Source organism: Anomaloglossus baeobatrachus, chromosome 2 (genome assembly GCF_048569485.1).
Source record: "Anomaloglossus baeobatrachus isolate aAnoBae1 chromosome 2, aAnoBae1.hap1, whole genome shotgun sequence".
Lineage (NCBI taxonomy): Eukaryota > Metazoa > Chordata > Amphibia > Anura > Aromobatidae > Anomaloglossus > Anomaloglossus baeobatrachus.
Window position 1 is genome coordinate 743791231 of NC_134354.1, and position 17200 is coordinate 743808430.

The following is a 17200-nucleotide window of genomic DNA, read 5'->3' on the forward strand; positions in this document are numbered from 1 at the left end:
AAGGCAGTCACCATCAACCTGCCGGGAGAAACAACACCGCAGCCGTCTGTGGGACCCGTCCATCCAGCCGAGTGTTTTACCGAGAACTGTGTCTTCATCATTGGGCTGAGTGAGTACCACCGTGCCGTGCGGCACAGCGCTGCCCCTGCGACCCTGCACCTCACCAGGCCCCGTAACCCGCCTGCCATCCATCCCTACCCCCCATCAACGGGCCCTGGGACAACCAACCCCCCTACCCACGGAGGGGAGAACTAACAACAAAGCTGCTCCCTGTCACCGCTCCTGGGATCCCCGTCCAGAGCAGCGGTGGTGTCACCATTATCACCACAACCGTGGGTGGCGTCACGGACAATAAATCCCCTTTTCACTCACGGGCGAGGAACGCCGCTCGAGTCCCCGGGATCCGGCCCACCGCTCGAGCCACCACCGAGCAGCCGCAGCCGCAGCAGTAGCGGCCGGACCCGAGCGTCCCCTCCTCCGCCCGCGACATATATATATATATATATATATATATATATATATATATACTAGCTGTGGTACCCAGATAGTAACTAAGTGTCTCTCTGTCTCTCTCCCACTTTTCCGCTCTTCCACTTTTCCTCTCTCCCACTCTCCCTCTCTCCCTGTCTGTCTCCCCCTCTGCTTGTCTGCCTCTCTGTCTGTCTCTGTGTATGTCTCTGTTTCTGTTTCTGTGTCTGTCTGTGTCTGTCTCTGTGTCTGTCTCTGTGTCTGTCTCTGTGACCTTCTCTGTGTCTTTCTCTGTCTGTGTGGCGCCCCTGAGGGTTCAGTCGCCATAGAGGTACTGCACCTCAGCCAGAGGTGTGGGATCACATTCACTGGTAAGGAGGATCACACAGACGGTTACACACACACACACTCTTAAGGCCGCTTTACACGCTGGGATCTCGCTAGCGAGATCGCTAGCGTGCGTACCCGCCCCCATCGTTTGTACGTCACAGGCAAATCGCTGCCCGTGGCGCACAAAATCGCGCGGAGCTGTCACACTACTTACCTGCCTAGAGACATCGCTGTGACTGGCGAACCGCCTTCTTTCTAAGGGGGCTGTTCGTTCGGCGTCACAGCAACGTAACTAAGCGGTCACCTAATCAAAGCAAAGGGGCGGAGATGAGCGGGACGAACATCCCGCCCACCTCCTTCCTTCCTCATTGCCGGCGGCCGCAGGTAAGGTGTGGTTCCTCATTCCTGCGGTGTCACACATAGCGATGTGTGCTGCCGCAGGAACGACAAACAACATCATACCTGCAGCAGCAACAAAAATTGAGAATAGGGGGGCTTGTCACCGATTAGCGATTTTGCACGTTTTTGCGACGATTTAAAATCGCTCATAGGTGTCACATGCAACGACATCGCTAATGCGGCCGGATGTGCGTCACAAATTCCGTAACCCCAACTACATCGCTAAAGTGATGTCGTAGCGTGTAAAGCGGCCTTTAGTATAGCTACACTCCATCAGGCCGTGGTTAGGGCGAGATTGCTCCATAGGGATAGCACAGTCCTGGAACCAGTCTGGAGGTGGAGGTGGAGTTAGTTAGTGGGTGGACACTTAGAACGGAGTGCAGAATGAAGTAGGAAGCGGAGGGGAGTGGTCCTGGGGACTGGAGCCGGAGGAGCTCGTCCTAGGGCCAGGTGGAAGAAAAGAAAGAAGGGGTCCTAGAGCCATGGGAAGTGAGAGATCCACCCGTGGGCTCGCATCCACAGCCGACTGACCGGAGTGGAGGGACTTGGCCACAAAGGGGACTGGCCCCTAGACTAATGGAGAACAATCAGGCTCAGCTAGCAAAACTGGAGGTTGAGGTAACTTCAAGCGCTGAAGCCACAACCACATGCAAATCCAATGAAAAGGTGACCACAGAAAGCCAGGGGATTAGGCAGAAGAGCCTCCCAAAATAGGGTCCATGGACACTGGCTTAGGGCACTGTGTGTGAGACGAAGGGCAGGAGGGCGAAGCCAGCATAGGAAGATGACCAGGAAAGGGACACCAGTCTTGTGCCTCCAAATTACCTGGGGATTGGCTGGATCCCGTCACCGCGGGACTCAGCACTCCAAGGGCAGAATTTGACTGTCCGGATGTGATAATCTGGAACTGACAACTGTGAGTAAAGAACTTGTGACTGCATCTCGCTGTGTCCTGGACTCATTGCCTGCGCCGCCAGCCACACGCTGTTCAAATATCCCACTGGTTAAAAACTGCCTATTGTTACCCTGGGGTCCCAGCTCCACCTGTGGTGAGCTGTACCATCTCAGCTGCGTCACCATCTGCCCCAGTGGTCCTGTCTAAGCAGCTTCAGCCATATTTGGCCGAATACGACAGGAGGTGTCACGAAGCATCATCCCCTGTAAATATATCATCCCATCTAAAACGACACCACCAGGGTCATGGGGTCGGGCCCTGCAGCCGAATGTCTGTCCCTCAAACAGACCCTGGTGTGCATGTCATCTGTCTGTCTCTGTCATCTTTTTGTCTGTCTGTCTGTCTGTCTGTCTCTGTCTGTCTCTGTCCGTCTGTATCTGTCTGTCTGTATCTGTCTGTCTGTATCTGTCTGTCTGTTTCTCTCTGTCTCTGTCTTTGTCTCTGTCTCTCTGTCAGTTTCTGTCTGTCTGTCTTTGTGTCTTTCTGTCTGTATCTGTCTGTCTGTGTCTCTCTGTCTGTCTCTGTCTTTCTGTCTCTCTATTGCTTCTCTTTGTTTTAGACTAAAAATGTCCTTCGTTGCCTATAGCAACCAAACAGAGCTCCTAATAATGTCCTGTAGCTCCCAGCTCCATTGACTTTAATGTAAGCAGTTTTTTTGTGGATAACTGTAAAGCACGGGGTTACATTTTCCCCTCAAAACACATTCTATGATGTTCCCTGAGTTAAATGAGGCAGCTGTCCAAAACTTCATGACTGTAAATACAATGGTGCAGATTCCCAAACACACATAAACACACATACACTCGCTTTTATACACTATATACAGTTAGGTCCAGAAATATTTGGACAGTGACACAAGTTTTGTTATTTTAGCTGTTTACAAAAACATGTTCAGAAATACAATTATATATATATATATATAATATGGGCTGAAAGTGCACACTCCCAGCTGCAATATGAGAGTTTTCACATCCAAATCGGAGAAAGGGTTTAGGAATCATAGCTCTGTAATGCATAGCCTCCTCTTTTTCAAGGGACCAAAAGTAATTGGACAAGGGACTCTAAGGGCTGCAATTAACTCTGAAGGCGTCTCCCTCAATAACCTGTAATCAATGAAGTAGTTAAAAGGTCTGGGGTTGATTACAGGTGTGTGGTTTTGCATTTGGAAGCTGTTGCTGTGACCAGACAACATGCGGTCTAAGGAACTCTCAATTGAGGTGAAGCAGAACATCCTGAGGCTGAAAAAAAAGAAAACATCCATCAGAGAGATAGCAGACATGTTTGGAGTAGCAAAATCAACAGTCGGGTACATTCTGAGAAAAAAGGAATTGACTGGTGAGCTTGGGAACTCAAAAAGGCCTGGGCGTCCACGGATGACAACAGTGGTGGATGATCGCCGCATACTTTCTTTGGTGAAGAAGAACCCGTTCACAACATCAACTGAAGTCCAGAACACTCTCAGTGAAGTAGGTGTATCTGTCTCTAAGTCAACAGTAAAGAGAAGACTCCATGAAAGTAAATACAAAGGGTTCACATCTAGATGCAAACCATTCATCAATTCCAAAAATAGACAGGCCAGAGTTAAATTTGCTGAAAAACACCTCATGAAGCCAGCTCAGTTCTGGAAAAGTATTCTATGGACAGATGAGACAAAGATCAACCTGTACCAGAATGATGGGAAGAAAAAAGTTTGGAGAAGAAAGGGAACGGCACATGATCCAAGGCACACCACATCCTCTGTAAAACATGGTGGAGGCAACGTGATGGCATGGGCATGCATGGCTTTCAATGGCACTGGGTCACTTGTGTTTATTGATGACATAACAGCAGACAAGAGTAGCCGGATGAATTCTGAAGTGTACCGGGATATACTTTCAGCCCAGATTCAGCCAAATGCCGCAAAGTTGATCGGACGGCACTTCATGGTACAGATGGACAATGACCCCAAGCATACAGCCAAAGCTACCCAGGAGTTCATGAGTGCAAAAAAGTGGAACCTTCTGCAATGGCCAAGTCAATCACCAGATCTTAACCCAATTGAGCATGCATTTCACTTGCTCAAATCCAGACTTAAGACGGAAAGACCCACAAACAAGCAAGACCTGAAGGCTGCGGCTGTAAAGGCCTGGCAAAGCATTAAGAAGGAGGAAACCCAGCGTTTGGTGATGTCCATGGGTTCCAGACTTAAGGCAGTGATTGCCTCCAAAGGATTCGCAACAAAATATTGAAAATAAAAATATTTTGTTTGGGTTTGGTTTATTTGTCCAATTACTTTTGACCTCCTAAAATATGGAGTGTTTGTAAAGAAATGTGTACAATTCCTACAATTTCTATCAGATATTTTTGTTCAAACCTTCAAGAGCCCAACTCGCGAAAATTGTGTCACTGTCCAAATATTTCTGGACCTAACTGTATACTGTGTAATATATATATATATATATATATATATATATATATATATATATATATAAAATCTTGTATAAACTTGCAGGTTTGTGACAAAACTACACCCAAAAAGGAAAGGCATCAAAATCGCAGTGTGCACATGGCCTAATAATTACAGGCCACGTGTGGCAACTTACACCACCATGGAAGGCTATGATACTGATTCTAAAATCCATTGTCTGTCTCTAGGCAAATAATAAAATAATATTCTTTTCATTCTGATTTCATTCTACTAAAACTACTGGATTACTTTAAGGAGACATCAAGCCTCTAAGTATGTGATGTGCTTCTTGGCTTTAGTCACCGTCTCCAGTTCCCATGAGAATGTTCTGCTTATAATATTCCAACTGTGAGGCCGGTTTCACACGCCTTACATTCACGGTCCGAGTACAGACCATGATCTCTGGAATGTCCATCGGTCACCTGACCCAAACTTAACTGCCTCATACTCATGTATTAAACTGTTAAGTTCAGGTAAGGAGACCAACGCCTGCTCTGGACATGGCGGTCCATTCTTAGACTAGGAATGTCAGATGTGCAAAACTTTTCTGATTCTGAAAAAAATAATATACATATATATATATATATATATATATAGGCTACCACAATCCATGTGGAAGGTGGATGCAAACCCCAAGTTATTTGGATGTCGGGCCAAAACACCAAACTATGTGGAGGTTGTTTGACAACCACAACATATATGGATGCTGGGTGACAATTCCCACCTATGTGGACACAGGGTGACAAGTTCAATCATTATGAAAAATTCTGGTCTGTTTAAACTAGAAAACCAAACATTTTTGCCCCCCAGCAGTGCATTACAAGTTTAATGAGTACAGTATTTATACCTTAAGCACATAGCTTCATATGTGAAATTTGTCCCAATAACAAAATGTTATCTTGGGTCATCTGCTCCTCACTACAGAGAAGAGGAGACAAGGAAGCCACACATGCACATACAGTAGCTATCTCCATTGTAGTATATAAAAATTAAGGTAACAATTCAGTGTTTGACAGCGTCCCTAAAATGCAATGGAGAGAATTGCATCCTTATACATTGGATATGCCATATGTAATGCTGCCACCAGGGGGAGCCAGAGCTCTGTAGCATAATACACTACACAGAGCAATGAGAACCAGGAAGTGAATTCACAGCGTTCTCATGCATTACCTCAAAGCACAGCTGAGAGGCAGAACTGCAAAGCATGCAAGGAATAGTCACACAGGCTGGGTCAAACACCGTACGGGCAGAAGCAGGACCGGAGGGACGAGCAAAAGCGGAGTCAAAGTCAGGCCAAGGTCAGTACTGAGGAAGCAACCAAGTGGGGAAATAGGAGAGGGGACAGAGGACAGGAGGGATGACCAGGGGACAGAACACAGACAAGGGCACGGGGGCACAGGAACAGACAGATCAGGATATCACTCACAGGACCAGCAATCACAGGCAAAGCAATGCTAAGCTTATAGCCGGCACTGGTTCACTGGAAATGCCAGCTTTTAAGGCATCCAGGGTCTGGAAGTGAGGCTCGAGAGAAGGCTCCGTCCCCTAGCCATGTGGACAGGGAGGCGAACCATGACACCATAAATGTCTAAATTGGGAATACATCTTTAAAGAATTATGTATAGTGAATAGTGATGAGCGAGCACTACCATGTATGGATGCACAGTACTCGAAATAAGGAAGTCAGACACTTGGACAGGCTCGATTCGAGTACAGAGTATAATGGAAATCAATGGAAAACTTGTGCATTTTTCCTTAAGATCTTACGGAAAGATGCTTCCCATTGACTTCCATTTTAGTCAGAACTCCAGTCGAGGCCGTCTGAGTGTCCGACTGCTTGTTACGATGACCGAGATCTGAGCTTGGTAGTGCTCGCTCATCACTAATTACGAGTATCTAGCACCTGAGCATGGTAGTGCTCACTCATCACTAGTTACAAGTACCAAACACCCGAGCATGGTAGTGCTTGCTCACCACTAGTTACAAGTACTGAACACCCGGGCATGGTAGTGATCGCTCATCACTAGTTACGAGTACCGAGCACCTGAGCATGGTAGTGCCCGCTCATCACTAGTTACGAATATCTAGCACCCGAGCATGGTAGTGCTCACTCATCACTAGTTACAAGTACTGAACACCCAAGCATAGTAGTGCTCACTCACCACTACTTACGAGTACCAAACACCCGAGCATGGTAGTGATCGCTCACCACTAGTTACGAGTACTGAGCGAACGAGCATGGTAGTGCCTGCTCACCACTAGTTATGAGTACCGAGCCCCTGAGCATGGTAGTGCCTGCTCATCACTAGTTACGAGTACTGAGCACCAGAGCATGGTAGTGCTCGCTCATCACTAGTTACGAGTACCAAGCACTTGAGCATGGTAGTGCCCGCTCATCTCTAAATGTGCATTGGTAAAAACTGCTGAGAACTTTGAATAAGAAAGGGAACAGATTTCACTGACGAGACAATGCAAAAGGGGGATACAAAGGGTATGATCAGCACCATACATTACACAGGACATAATGCTCTTCTGATTTGCGTCTACGAGGACTAATACAGCCCTACAGTGCCCCTATATAGTACAACTAGTCTTCTGGTTGAGTGGCACCAAAATTCTCATGAGATTCCAACATACTGGGCTTGCACCACAGAAATATGGCTGCGTAGGAAGAATTTATCTGTTTGCTGAAATACCTGCTAAAAGAATTTTTGCCAGATTTTTCCATCTCTAGTTATAAATGATGTCCATTACTTGGAAGTATCCAGTTTTTATATGAACAACTTAAATAATCAAAGGAGAAATACAGTTTCCTATGTTGAATTGTAAAGGATTTGGAAAAACGCATGACCTATGGATGGTAACGCGTATTTGATTACTTTTTTTCGCATACTCATTGCTTTATAATGGGTTAGTATGATCTGGAATACAGATCAAAGTAGGACATGCTCATGCTGTGTTTTGATATACAAAGATCATCGGCTTGTGTCTAAAAATATTCAAGTGAACTTCTACATTGACTTGCAGTCATCACTGTGTGGTCAGTATGCTACCCGTTTAGCATATGGAAAACACATGCTTGTCTGAAAGAGCCCTAAGGCTATGTGCACACTAGAAAGTGCCTTTTTCTTAAGAAAAAATGGACCCTCTTAAAGAATCCCTCACCCGCAGTAAAAAACCACACCAAAACCCCAACAAAATCCGCTTGCGGTTTTATCGCGGATTTGCTGCGGATTTTTCGCAAGTTGGTCCCCACGGATTTTTACCATAATCTATGGCAAAAACTGCAGTTACCTGCAGAACAGCAGTGACATGCTCATTAATTCCGCAGAGGAAAATCCGCGGGTAAATCCGTGGGCATAAAAAAATGCAGTATGCGCACATTTTTTAAAACCCATAGGATTTGCTGGGGAATGACTGCAGCAATGTTGGACACATTTTCTGCAGCAAATCCATGGCAAAATCCGCAGCGTTTGCACAGGGCCTAAGAAGGGGATTGTCAAAGAGGAGAACTTTTTGAAGTCTTGAACAGTTCAGTTCCTGAAACTTGTACAAAAGGTTCCAAAACTTTCCATGCACAATGGTGGATGTTGGCTGATACAAAATGCCCAGTTCTACTGTTCTGAATTCTAATTTGTCAACATATTTTATTTTATACACTAGATGCACTTGTTCACACCTTCCATCCTTCACCAGACCCCCCAAAACATTTAAAAATTAGCACAATCATTGCCAACTGCCCATAACCCTACACCACCAAAACTTAGCAGATCCCAAGTTGACCTACACCACCAGAAGAAGATACCCATCGCCTGTTCCGGCACATCAATACCACCGTTTCCTTTTACCAATCTTATAACACAAGTTCAAAAAGTTCCCCCTTTTGTAAATTTGCCATTACATAAATAGTTTATAAAATCCAATCCAAATGACAGAAAAAAAATCTCGAAAGTACAAAAAGCAAAGGAAAAAGAAGACATGAGTATTACCTGCAGATCAACTCCTGGAGGGTGCTGGAGAGCTGCTCTATGCTTTGTGTTCCTCCTAGGGATTCTGCGCTCTGTCCTCTGGAATTCTAATCCCTGTGTTTGGACTGAAATAGTAGGAGGGAGGTTCCTGCAGTTAATTGGAGGTGACGTCACAGTTTGAGTTGTAAGAACATCATAAGGAGGTGAATGAGCATCCTGCTGTACTGCAGACCATTGAGAACTCATCTATCTTTCATTGTGCGAATCTGAACGTAACTTCAAATCCTATTTTTAATTTTTTGCTATGCAACAGTTACTGTATCGTCTGCTACTGTATATCATCACGCCAGTTGCTATGTTAAAGGAAACCTTCCACATTAAAGGGAACCTGTCACCGGATGTTTATAATACTTACCTAACGGTCAGTGCGGAGCAGACTGGTCGGATGGGCGTCTCCGTTCTCCGAGTGCCACACCTCCTCTTTTGGCCATTTTTGTCCTCCGCCTGCTCAGGACCTCAATGTCGGCTATTATAGATGACGTAGAACGCGTCATCCACACTAGCTTCAGAAGGAGGACTAAGATGGCCGAAAGAGGAGGCGCAGGACCCGGAGAACGGAGACGCCCATTCGACCAGTCTGCTCCGCACCAACCGCTAGGTAAGTATTATAAACATCAGGTGACAGGTTACCTTTAAAGGGAATCTGTCAGCAGGGTTTTGGTATGTAAGTGTGGAGCCCCCAGCCCAGGTGTAGCAGTGCATTACCTTCAGGGACTCCACGTGGGATGGTCTGGTCACAGGTAGGTTGCTTCTTTAGGAGTTTTGTGACACCACTCTCGGTATTGCGGTCAGGGGACCGCCACTGCAGATTAGGGGACGCCTGGGGCTGATGTTGGATGCAGCTAGATGTAGTGGCCTCCCGAGAGTGAGGTAGGCCCCAGGGCCCTGTGTAGGTGTGTGGAACCACAGGTCGCAGAATGACTCAGGCACAGTCCAGACAGTCTTTCAGGGATTTTACTCACAATAGATGGCAGGGTGAGTACCTGGGCTTAGCTGGGATTAACCAGAGGAAACCAGGCATTCCGTCAGGCTGACTTTTGAGGGTCTCTAGCCCTGGTGTTTTTGGAGTGACCCCGACTTGAAGTCCCTACGGGGGTCACCCAGGGAAGTTGCTGCTGCCTGTTCTCCCCTGTTTTCAGCCCGTTTGCTTGTAGCCTGGACCAGATCACTCCGGCTGCTTGCCTCTTGTGAGCTATGGGCCCTCTCGTTGCTACGTGGCTGCGGACTCTGTGGTGTTGTCTTGGGGGTCTGAAGTGCCCCCTCAGCAGGTTTGGCAGGGAAAATTGAATGAAACTCTGCACTGGGACCTGTAACCTTTACGGGCCTGGTACCTCCCTGGCAGTCCCCATACTCAGCCACCCCTTTGCTCTCTCTAAACTTGGGTGGATTTCGGCTGGCACTACCAGGTGACCGATCTCCCCTGTCGATAGTCACTGCACGTACGTTGTCAGGATCGTGACAGCCTCCAGGGTCTGCTTCTTGCGACTGCTCTCCCTGAGCTGCACTAACTGACTGGCTCACTACTCCCTCCACTCTGTGCCTGCCTACGCAACTTAGCAACCAGCCTCTCTACCACACTCCTTGAGTGGAGATGAAGGCCACGCCCCCTCCTGGATTCCCCAGGGGTCCACTCAAAGGTCCATGTGGGAGACCTGATTACTATGCGCCTGTGTAATCACACCTCGGTCAGCCTTCTGGATTACCTGTATTGTACTGCCCCCAGAATGGGTGCAGTACTCAGTGGTGCCTGACCAGGTCAGGGGCGCCACATAAGCTGAAGCCAACATGCTGCAAGGGTTAATATAAAAAGTCCAGGCATGCCTGTGTTGTCACAGTCCAATCTGTTGTTTATTTGTTTAAGCAGCAGGACTCTTACCATTACAAGACTAGAAACTCACTTGCACGGCAGTCCGACATGCCCCCTTTTGTGATTGACACCCCACAGTCAATGTACAATCTCTATTGAGAGCCTGGTATGGGTGGGGACAGCTCCCCGAACCATGCTACATGACTAAAGCTAAAAATTGAGATTGTGTCTGCCAATAAGCTAAGTGATACATCGTTGGATTCAGGATCTCTTTGACTACATTATACTACTCTCAAGTGAGGGAGAAAAAATTTGCTGACAGATTCCCTTTAAGCATGAAGCCTGATCTGACAGCAGACTGGTATATTTGACTCTGAGACAAACAGATTAATATATATGTATATGTTTGTGGGAAAAGATTTTGCATAGCTTGCATTTTATTCATTTCACTCCCTGCTCTTTTTCCGTTTAACAGCCAAGGGGGTGGTCTGAATCAGTCACTGACAGCTACTTTATATCCACACTCATAGAATGAAGCCCCAAATAAGTAGGGACTTTGTAAGGTGCTTTGAAAAAAATGTTCAATGGCCCTTTCAATAGTGACAAAGTGATAGTGGTGTCATGCGTTTGTCATAGCCTGATGTGATCTCGGGGGGATGTGGAATCAGAAGGTCACAGCATATTGTTGATATCAGATCCACTTTAGTGCCCGCTTGTCATTTACCCTGAGTTGGAGCGTATTTAATTCCACCCGATATGTAAGGGGTTTAGGTTCCTTTCTATCCTGCTGTAATCTAACAGGTAGTTGTAATCTCAGCTGCAGTCACTCCCTTCTGCTATACATATCCACTCCTCACTCCTCCCTATGCTGGCAATAGCTCATATCTATGTTTTCCACTTTGAAGGAGCCAGTCTGTGGAGAAGCTGACATGTCGCTTCTGTTGCAGCTGAGAAGTTCCTACTGGAGTGTTATTTTTTTTGTTTTTCACTGCCTGTTTGTCTTACCTACCTTGTGATGTCTTACTGCAGTGGAGAAACTAGTGTCTTAGACACTAAATCAATAGTCTATAAATAGTTAAGATATTCATTACCAATAGCTACCAAACTGGAGCTATCGTCCATTTATTGTATGTTTTTGTAATGAGAGGATGGTCTCTCTTAGGGGTACTTTACACGTTGCGACATCGCTAGCATCGGCTAGCGATGCCGAGTGCGATAGTACCCGCCCCCGTCGCACATGCGATATGTGGTGATTGCTGCCGTAGAGAACATTATCGCTATGGCAGCTTCACACGCACATACCTGCTCGGTGACGTCGCTGCGACTGCCGAACAATCCCTCCTTCAAGGGGGAGGTGCATTCGGTGTCACCACGACGTCACCAATCGGCCGGCCAATAGAAGCGGAGGGGCGGAGATGAGCAGGACGTAACATCCCGCCCACCTTCTCCCTTCCGCATTGCCGTCGGGACGCAGGTAAGGAGATGTTTGTCGCTCCTGCGGGTTTACACACAGCGATGTGTGGAGCTGCAGGAACGACAAACAACATCGTACCTGCGGTTGACCCGACATTATGGAAATGAACGACGCTACACAGAACAACGATTTTTTGATGCTTTTGTGATCGTTTATCATCGCACCTAGGATTTACACGTTGCGATGTCGATACCGGCGCCGGATGTGCGTCACTAACGACGTGACCCCGACGATATTTCGGAAGCGATGTCGCAACGTGTAAAGCCCCCCTTAGTATTTAAAGGGATTGTTCATCTTTGTGATATTGATGACCTATTGAAAGACTAATTGAGTGGATACCGGACTGCAGTTTTCTGCAATGGCCACTACACTGTGAACAGAGCGATGCTGCTCCTGCATTGTTCACTGTTTTCATCCATCATATACTGGTGCTAAAAACAGCTGATCAGTGGGGGGGGGGGCTGGGTGTCTGGAAGACGTCCAACTCTTGTGTCTTGTGTCAGAGATGCTGTCTTGCTCCTATATACTGTGGAACCGGTGAGTGAAGTTTGTGTTTGCAATAAGTGGAAGTGTGGGCTTGTGATAGATTCACTCCAGGTTTAGTAAAGGCCAAGAGTCGAATTAGATATTACTTCCCCTGATTGTGAAGACGCTGGTGACTAATCAATGAGAGAGACCCCAATGTACAGCATGCAACAGTGGAGAGATGAAGATTGTATGTATCGTACTATAAAATGTGTTGTGCTGCAGAAAGTAGAGGAGAGTCGGGCGCTCTTAGCCTATTTTGTAATTACTCTGAACAACCCTTGAAGTAAAGTAGCACTAGCCACGTGGAATCTTTAAAGCGTTTCTTTCTAAAACTACCTTTTTTTTAAACTTTTATGACCTTTCAATTAACCCTTTCACCCCCAGGCGATTTTCCGTTTTTCGTTTTCTTTTTATCCTCTCCTTCTTCCGAGAGCCGTACCTTTTTGATTGTTCATTCAATCTTGCCATCCGAGGGCTTATTTTTTGCGGGACGAGTTGTACTTTTGAATGAATCCATTAGTTTTGCCATATAGTGTACTGGAAAATGGGAAAAAAATCCAAGTGCGGTGAAATTGCAAAAAAAGTGCAATTGCAAGATTGTTTTGGGGATATTTTATTCACCGTGTTTACTATATGGTAAAACTGATGTGTCGGGATGATGCTTCAGGTTGGTACGAGTTCATAGATACCAAAAATGTATACTTTTATCTAAGGGGTTAAAAAAAATCAGAAGTTTGTCCAAAAAAAGAATTGCACTTTTGGCACCATTTTCTGAGACTTGTAGTGTTCTCATTTTTTGGGATCTTGTACTTAGTGACAGGTTATTTTTTGCGTCTTGAGCTGATGTTTTTAAGGATACCATTTTTGTGAGGATGCTACTTTTTATTACCTAACCTAATTTTGGCATTTGGAATTTTTTTTTCACCATGTCGTGTACCAATCAGATTATTTTATTTTATATTTTCATAGATTGGGCATTTCTGAGCACGGCGACACCAAATATGTATTTTTTTTTTTGTTTTTTAACTTTTTTTTTTCAATTGGGGGAATGAGGGGTGATTTGAACGTTTAGTTTTTTTCATATTTTTTAAAACTTTTTTTTAACATTTTTATTTATTTTACTATTCCCCTTAGGGGACTTTACAGATCAGCAGTCTGATCGTCTGTGCATTTCTGCTGATCAGAGCTACACATCTCTGATCAGTAGAAATGCTGCGTTCCTGTGAGAGCCGCTCTGTTGACTCTAACAGGAACTATGTCATGATAGCGACAGGAGTCATCACATGACCTGTCGCTACCATGGCAATAATTGGCTCGCTGTGATCACGTCATAGGGTCTCCGTTCCCCGCCGTGGCCATTTAAATCATGCTGTCAGTATTTGATCCCCCAGCGCCTGTTAGCCCCATGTCTGCCGTTCTAATCAGCAGACATGTGCAGCAGCAGCTGGTGGTGATTATTCCGACATGACCAAGGACGTACAGTTATGTCCTTGGTCTTAAAGGGGTTAAATATGCTAATGATGTGTTCAGTGCAGGCATGTTATAGCCCAGCAGTTCAGTTCACCTTCCAACCAACTTGTTTTGCACCTTTCTCCACTCTACTCTTCCTTGATTGACAGCTTTGGTGCATGCACAGTGAAGTGAGTTGTAATAGCCGTGGCTTCATCTGTGCACTGCTAATGCGCCAGATAGTTGTAAAGATGTCTTGTCAGATGTTCCTGGCCAGCGGGGCATCAATCAATCTAGAAGGAGACGATGCCACTGTAAGGAGGTGGCCGTATTCCTGCCCCTGAAGAAACAAACCACACTGTCATAATATGATGTTGCAATAAGTGTTTCTGCATAAATTAATGTAAGAATGCAAATTGTAATGGAAAAGGAAAAATGTTGCCATCTACTGGCCGCGGAAGCAGGTAATGGGTATGGGAAGAAGTTAAAGGGAACCAATCACCAGGATTTTCGTATATAACCTAAAGCCAGTGCTATCCTGGCACTATCCGGCTGATTCTATACATACCTGTAGTGGGCAGCTATGATGTATAGGTTTTGAAAACAAAGAAAAAAAGTTTATAAAATCATCAGCTTCTTGAGTGACAGCAGCTGAGGATCAGATAATTTCTGGGGGAGTATTCATAGTTATCCCCTCACCCTGTTAGTATTATACAATCAATTTAACTTTTCACTAGCAGGACCTGTGGTGAGGTCATACCCAAGTGACCAGAAGGGGCGGGGCCTCAGTCAACAGAAAAATGTTGCTTCCTGGTATCAGCTTTGTTGGCTGAGGCCCCGCCCCTTCTAGTCACATGGATATGACATCAGCACAGGTGCTGCTAGTGAAAAGTTAAATCGATTGTACAATATTTATGCTAATTCTAACAGGAGGAGGGGATAACTCTGAATACCCCCCCAGATATTATCTGATCCTCAGCTGCTGCCGATTTTATAAACTTTACTTTCTTGGATTTCAAAACCTAAACATCCGAGCTGACCACCACAGGTTTGTATAGAATCAGCACTGGCTTTAGGTTATATACGAAAATCCTGGTGATTGGTTCCCTTTAAACTCAGGGAGCAGCCCACAGGGGAGGAGCTAGTTCCTGTGTTTAGAGGAGAGACTCCATCTTAAAGTGAGTTAGGGCTAGCACCAGAGAGAACTGAGTATGGTCAGGTGTGCCATGTAGAAGGCAGGCAGGATTCCCAAACTCCCGAGCGTGAAGAAAATCAGAGAAAATTGTTATTGTATAATTTGATGCAGACACCTTCAGAAACAAAAAACACAGGATTTCTGTAATGTGTGAATATAGCCTTATAGACACATGCCATATAGTGACGCTTATAAAAATCTGACAAAGTTATGGCTGCTATGAATGAACGAACAGTCCGGGGCATCCGCTTACCACCTCTTACTGCCAAATGGGTGTGGCTTGTAGTGTGTCTAGGGGGTGTGGGCAAAATTTCTGTTCTTCAAAAGTTGGGAGGTATGGATTACTATAAGATAGCAACAAAATGTTATGTCTTGGCAATATTGTACCCCAGAACATATGCATTTAAAGGGAACCAATCACCAGGATTTTCGTATGTAACCTAAAGCCAGTGCTATACTGGCACTATCAGACTGAGTCCATACATACCAGTGTGGCGCCCCTGAGGCTTCCGTCGCCACAGGTCATTGCACCCCACCAGCGGTGTGATGCCCCATTCTGGGAGAGGAAGAGAGTGAACTCCGGTCCCCTGGTAAATCCACACTACACCCATTGTTAGGTACATACTGGGACCAGGGAAAGTGGCAGGCAACCCTCCCATGCTGCATGCTGGGAGGGGTCGTAAGACCCATCCCTGCTCCTATAGGTTACAGCTTAGCAACTGGGAGGTGGGAGGAGCCATCTGAGAGCAGACACAGATAGGAAGGTCAAGTTTAGTCAGTCTACCTCAGGGAGAGCAAGGGTGAAGAGCTAGCATGTAGTTGGAGAACAAGAACGAGAGAAAGGAGGGAGGAGGAGGCCTGCTGGAGGCAGGCAAGGAAGAGAAAGAAAAGAAAGAAAGAAGGAAAGAAAGCTCCAAGTCAGCCAGGAGCAGAGGAACTGAAAGAGACGCTTCCTGGTGAAGACCCTGGGACCCAGAGGACCAGGTGACACCACGTAGGAACAGCAGGAGTCGCAGGGCCGCGGGTAGTCCTGGAGGTACCACGAGCAGTCCTTGATAGGTACCGAAGCGAGGGCCTAGAGGCGCCACGGGTAGTTGCAGGCTGCGGTGGCCTGTTCCACATTGACATCGGTGGAGTGATTAAGCTGCGACAGGGGACGGTCCCTAGAGACTGGAGGAGTGCAAAATCATCTCCAAACAGTAAAAACCGAGGCCCAGGGACGTTGTAAGCTCCCAGGGCCAGAACCCATAGCAGACTTCCAGAAAAGGGGTAATCAGCCGACAGGTGACCCCCCAGCCTGGAGGCTGTAGTGGAGGCCAAGCCAGGTTTATCCTAACAAAGGCAAGGCTAAGGGAGACAGCAGAAGAAAGAGACACTAAGAGAAGGGCACCGGCTTTCACTCTCAGAATCACCCAGAAACGGCGGAGGTCCCTGACAGTGGTCCCAGCAGTCCAAGGGTCCCTGCAGCTGTGACAAGAAGTGTGAGTAAAGAACTTGAACTGCACCCTTGAAGTGGTCTCTGTTATTGCAGCTGCATAGACATTTACAAGCACCAACAGTGCCCCGGGCATTGCTCCACCTGTGGGGAGCAGTACCACCATAGCTGCCATCACATCATCCCGGTGGCCTCACACAGCAGCGGCGGCTTATTAGCCGCATACCACAGGTGGCGTCACGAACACAACCATTAACAAGCAAGCCGCATAAACTACTGACACCCACCAGGGCCACGGAGCCGGGCCCAGCCACCACTGACTACCACCGGACTAGTCCGGCCCGGCACCGGGTGTCCCATAGCCCTGGGGTGGGCGAGTCACCAGTAGTGGTCAGCTCGGATGTTTAGGTTTTGAAATCCAAAAAAGTAAAGTTTATAAAATTAGCTGCTTGTTGAGTGGCAGTTGCAATGGAGGAGATAATATATTCATACTTATTCGCTCCCCCTGTTAGAATTAGCATTAGTATTATACAAACGACTCACTTTGTTTGTTGCAGGACCTGTGTGAGGTCACACCCATGTAACCAGAAGGGGCAGGGCCTCAACCAACAAAACTAGATACCAGGTCACATGGGTATGACCTCACACAGGTCCTGCAACAAAGTGAGTCGTTTGTATAAATGCTA

The 17200-nt window shown here is 46.5% G+C and overlaps 1 protein-coding gene across 2 annotated transcripts in view; it reads right to left on the minus strand.

Annotated features, from left to right (window-relative positions):
* Positions 1-8662, minus strand: part of LOC142290669 (sarcolipin) — a 60619-nt gene extending 51957 nt beyond the window's left edge. The window contains exon 1 of one of the 2 annotated variants that reach the window (XM_075334654.1): positions 8588-8662. The gene's annotated coding sequence lies outside the window, so the exon portion shown is untranslated. The remainder of the gene's footprint in view (positions 1-8587) is intronic. The other variant, XM_075334655.1, reaches the window with a different exon arrangement.
* Between the last annotated feature and the right edge of the window lie 8538 nt (positions 8663-17200).